This window comes from Pseudorasbora parva, chromosome 21 (assembly GCF_024679245.1).
Source record: "Pseudorasbora parva isolate DD20220531a chromosome 21, ASM2467924v1, whole genome shotgun sequence".
In the NCBI taxonomy this organism is placed as follows: Eukaryota; Metazoa; Chordata; class Actinopteri; order Cypriniformes; family Gobionidae; genus Pseudorasbora; species Pseudorasbora parva.
In genome coordinates, this window is record NC_090192.1 from 7,926,194 (window position 1) to 7,932,248 (window position 6,055).

Genomic DNA, 6,055 nt, shown 5'->3' on the forward strand with positions numbered 1-6,055 from the left:
GTCTAGATTTCTAGGCTACATGTTTGTAGATATCTACAGTACAACAGAATCGGCCAATCACAGGTGTTGAACTTGGAATCCACTCACCACTCGACTGTTCTGTCTGGGCAATATTTATTATTTATATTTTAGGTCATATTTAGAATTTGAATAAAACTTTTGTTTTCCATTCGTGACAAGCGGCTACATGTATCGGAGGACATGTAGGAACAGCTGTGTGTGCAAACCTGACTCCCCTTCGAGAGGCTGTGGTCTTTAGTGTCCTTGGTGGCGCGCCCGCCTTTCATGCCAGAAAAGCCAGAACAAATCATAAGCAGTATGAGAAGAACCGGAGTGGTGCAATTGGTGCCGTGACCCAGATAAGAGCTAGTAAGAGCTGTGCATGTAAATGCCTTGGCATCAAGAAGTGCGCTGGCGACTGATGTTAGAGACAGCAGTCTTCAGTGTTCTTGTTACTGTGCATGCCTTCCATGCCAGAGACAGTTGTCTGAAAAGGACTAGCTATATTTACATGAATGACCCTATCATACACCCAACACAATGTGGCGACAGTGTTGCGACTGCCCAGTTTCTAGCGTCAGTTTGACACAGTTATCATTTTCACGTCCTGCGCCACGTTGTTTAAAGGGTTAGTCCAACCTCCGTTCATCTATGGAACACAGTTTAAGATATTTTATATTTAGTCTGGAAGTGTATGGAAGTGTATGCACACTATACTGTCCATGTCCAGAAAGGGAATAAAAACATCATCAAAGTAGTCCATATGTGACATCAGTTAGTTAGTTAGAATCTCTTGAAGCATCGGAAATACATTTTGGTCCAAAAATAAAAAAAACTACGACTTTATTCAGCATTGTCTTCTCTTCCCTGTTTGTTATCATTCCTCAAATAAAGCTTAAAACGGTTATGAATCAGCGTATTGATTCATGATTCGGATCGTCAATGTCACATGATTTTAGTTTGGCAGTTTGACACGCGATCCGAATCATGTACAGTATAGTGTGCATACACTTCCATACGCCCTCAGACTAAATATCTTAAACTGTGTTCCAAAGAAGAACGGAGGTTTTACGGGTGTGGAACGACATTAGGGCGAGTCATTAATGATATCAATTTCATTTTTTGGTGAACTAACCCTTTAAGTGTATTTGCACCCATGGGTGTGCTGGTCTAAAAAAAAATGGTGTGTTCAGGGGCATTGTATGATTTGGGTGTGTCTGACCACCAGGCCATCTCATTGGAGCTGCCACGCCCCTCTTCCCTTACCAAAGATTCCCGTCAAATTTGCTTCAGGAACCTGAAAAAGATTAACCAAGGCTCTTTAACTACAGACCTTCAGCAATTCTCCTCTGTTGATCTCTCCTCAGTCTCTGAGTCGGTTGACTTCTACAACAAGTCTCTGAGCAGCCTTCTAGATCTTCACGCACCTGTCATAACTAGAATGGTCACCTTCTCGCGCTCAGCACCCTGGTACACCAGCGAACTGCGGAAGATGAAGACGGTTGGGCGCGTACTTGAGAGGCGTCTCAAGCTCTCAGGACTCACTGTTCATAGGCAAGCCTATAGAGATCATCAGAAGACCTACGCAAGGTGTTTAAGAGATGCTCAGTCACAGTTCTACTCTAGCATCATCAACAATAACCCTGGAAACTCCAAGAAGCTTTTCTCCACTATTAATCACATCCTCAAACCGCAAACTCACTCTTTTTCAGAAGCCACAGAAGAGAGGTGCAATAAGTTCATGACCTTTTTTAGGAACAAAGTAGACAACATCCACTTGCTCCTATCTAGCACCTCCGCTCTGCCTGTCCCGTCTGTTGATCCACAGCCAGGGACCTTCCAACATCTCTGCTGCTTCTCCATCATCACACAGCTCGAGGTTGAGGACATCATCAGAAAAATGAAACCATCCACCTGTGCACTGGATCCTTTTCCTACAGCCTTGGTAAAATCTAACCTCAGTGTCTTAAGTCCATTCATTACCAAGATTATTAATAATTCCCTCCAGGCTGGCCATGTTCCTTCATCTCTTAAAACTGCTATCATCAGACCACTTCTGAAAAAACCTACTTTAGACCCAGATGTTAATGACAACTACAGGCCCATCTCCAACCTCCCATACCTCTCTAAGGTGCTGGAAAAAGTTGTTGCTGCACAGCTTCAGGTCCATTTGGAGCATAACCATCTTTACGAGAAATTTCAGTCTGGTTTCCGCTCAGGACACAGCACAGAAACAGCTTTGGTCAGGGTCACAAACGATCTTTTGATGGCGGCAGATGCTGGTTCCCCATCCCTTCTCATCCTCCTGGACTTAACTGCAGCTTTCGATACAGTTGACCATAACATCCTCCTTCACCGTTTACATTCCACCATTGGTCTCTCTGACTCGGTCCACAACTGGTTTTCTTCTTATCTCACTGGGAGAACTGAATATGTTGCGTTAGGAGAAGCTACATCCCTGTCACACAATGTCACCTGCGGTGTCCCTCAAGGCTCTGTGCTCGGACCCACCCTGTTCATACTCTACATGCTCCCCCTTGGCCGTCTCATCAACCGGCATGGGATTTCTTTTCACTGCTATGCTGATGACACTCAACTTTACTTTAGGACAAGTTCATCTCCCTCTGCTGACCTCACACAATCCACTTTGATCACTTGCCTGGATGAGATAAAGGCGTGGATGAAGCAAAACTTTCTGCAGCTAAACAGCTCCAAAACTGAAGCTATCCTAGTCGGCACTCCACTTCAGGTCCAGAAGTCCGTTATCACCAGCATTGCTTTCTCTGATCAGGTCATTCCTCTTTCCACTTCAGTCACGAATCTGGGGGTCAGAATGGAATCACAGCTTACTTTTGAAGCGCACATCAAACACCTGTGTAAGACCTCCTTCTTCCACCTCAGAAACATTGCCAAACTTCGTCCCATTCTATCACTGGCTGATGCGGAGAAGCTTGTCCATGCCTTTATCTCCTCCAGGCTGGACTACTGCAATGCGCTCCTTATTGGCATCCCTAGCAAAAATCTCCAGAGGCTGCAGTGTATTCAGAACAGCGCTGCTAGGATCCTCATGAGGGTGCGCAAATACGACCATATCACCCCCATTCTAAAATCACTCCACTGGCTTCCTGTGTCGTTCAGGATCGAGTACAAGATCTCTCTCCTTACCCACCAGTGCATCCATGGTGATGCTCCCTCCTATCTCAAGGAACTCCTCACCACACAAACAGCCACTCGTAACCTCCGCTCTGTTTCGCTGTATCGCCTCAAAACTCCCACAGCCAATCTCCGTACTATGGGGGATCGGGCATTCTGCTCTGCAGCCCCCAGTCTGTGGAATGCTCTCCCTGACCACCTGCGGACTCCACAGACTATAGATACTTTTAAGCGTGGTCTTAAAACCCACCTTTTTAGCAGAGCTTTTAATTGACTTTTAATTGACTTGCTACTTGTTTAATTTATTTTATTTTATTTTTCGGTTTTATTTATTTATTGTTGTTGATTGTTTTGTTTTTGTTTTTAAATTCTGTAGCACTTTGAGATTTTGTTTAATATAAAGTGCATTATAAATAAAATGTATTATTATTATTATTATTATTATTGTTGGTGTTTCAGTTCCAGCTTTCCATTCCAGGAATTTCCTCAAAACTCTATTACAGTTTTGAGGAAAATGTTCAGTTTGGTTTTTTTCACTCACAAATTCCGCCATGTAGAGAATCCGCCGTGGCTTGATCGCAACTGGCTTTTAAAGGGAATGGGAGACTCTAATTGGTTCATTGCATTATATGCAAAAGTGGATACGGACACACTCTAAGTGCACTTACGCCATGCACTTTACACCATGCGTTTAGATTGTTATAATAGGGCCTTTTCAGGCTTTTCAGTTAAGCCATCAATCCGATCATTCGTTTTTCTGAATTGCTAAAACACAATTTTCAAAATCATCACCCACTTTCTCAAAACCTTAAACAAAACCAAATTAAACTACATTCAAAGAAAATCAGACTCTTCTTGCAAAATCAAACAGCTGCCTCAAAACCATTTTATCTGTGCTTAAAATCAAATAAAGCTTTCAGATCATACACACAGTCAGTGAAAATAGAAACCCTGCAGATCATTCATTAGATGCTACATCGAATAAATAATTAAATAAATAAATGGAGAACAGCATCCACAGCATGCAGTAACAGAAAAGGCATATTGTAACACAGTAAACTAATTTTGCAACTACACTGTAAAAAATTATTTAGAAAAAAAGTTTCCTGGTTGCCTTAAAATTTTGAGTTCATTGAAATTGAAATTTTGAGTTAATACAATGAACATTTTTTGAGATTCGACAACCTTTATTAAAATATTATTAAACGATTTTTGTAAGCATATTGGGTAATTGTGTGTTTTATTTCTGATGACGCAGTGAAACATGCCAAATAGTGCTATTTTCATGATTTATCACATTTTTTATGTGGTTCAGATACAAAAATATTTTGAGTTTCTATTTATTAAACAAATTTCCTTCATTGTATCAACTCAAAATTTTTATTTCAATAAACTCAAAATTTTAAGGCAACCAGGTTACTTACTTTTTTAAGTTAAACCAACAAAAACCAACAATTTTTTTTACAGTGTATGTAAAATATTATAGTAATCACAACTTATATAAGTAAGATGACTAAATTGTACGCTGTATGCACTGCAAGTATATTGTTGAATATTACTGATTGTCTGTATTTTTTACATACTGTAAAAATGCCATAGTCCAACTGTAAAAGCCAAAAAGGTTAAAAAACTTTAAATGATGTTACAGTATACTCAAGAGTTCAAAGTCAGTGAGAGATTTGTGCTGGGTCTGGCCTGAGGACTTTCACAGGCAATGTTGTCTCTTGCCTGGCAAAGAGAAAAACCCTCTAGTGTGCCAAGTCCAGTCTTAACAATATTATCCACACCTCGCTCTTTCTCGTCCCCATCCTCTTCCTCCTCATCCACCACCTCTTACACATACTCTTCCCCACGTTCCTTCGCAGATTGTTTCCATCTATTGTTCGTATCAACATTCAGTGCACTTGTGAACTCTGACCTGGCTTATTTAGTACTTTGATCACACCATTCGAAATAAGTGTGAACAATTTCAAATATGTGTGTGTAAACAATTACAGCTGTTTTAGTTGTTTGTTTTTGGCGTTTTTAGCGTTTTGCAGCACAAGTGCATCATAGTGCGATATGTGTTTTAGTGAGTGAAAATGTTTAGAGTTTTGCAAAAAATAGTGCATGAAATTTGCAAATGGCATCTAACTGCCTGAACTTGTTTAAGGTTTTACTTTACAAATGGGTTTAGGCTGTTTAGAATTTGGTTCAGAGAATTGGGTTTAGTGTTTTAGCTATATTGTAATGTCCCAATCCAACCTTTTATTCTTTGACCATGTAAAGTCAGTAAACCCAGTAACATTTTTTTGATATCCTTTGACATAACTAACTGAGGGACAAGTCTGTACACCCCCCCCCCCCCCACACACACACACGTAGAGAAAAGAATACGCTATAAATAATAATAAAAAACAGCACTAGACATATGAAAGAGCACCAGGATGTGTTTAATGTTTGTAAGAGATGGAGATGCAGTGCAAATAAGATGAGTCATGCCCTACAGAGCTTTAAAACTCAATGGGTGGTTGACATGAATGCCCTAATTGGAGACCACAAAATATGTGACATACTTTTATGACACCAGGATACAAGATCATTTAAAAGAGATCTGCTCAAAAATACACTTTAAATGATACAGCGTTCAGTTGAGACTAAATCAAACTAAACTGAGAAATCTGAGGGTGGCTGAATTGGTTTTCTCTTTTCTCTGCCAGATATGAAATAAACCGAGACCCTTTCAGTCAAGCCTCCGCGCACTTGTGTTTGAGTTTGGTGGCAAAATTATGAAAAATGACACTTGGAATGCTCAAGCACTGCTTAGCCATTGCTAAGGCTCATAAATCAATGCACTAAAATATTTAATGACTTCACTGAATTTAATTCAACAGCCATCATGTACTATAATTGTCATTGTTTG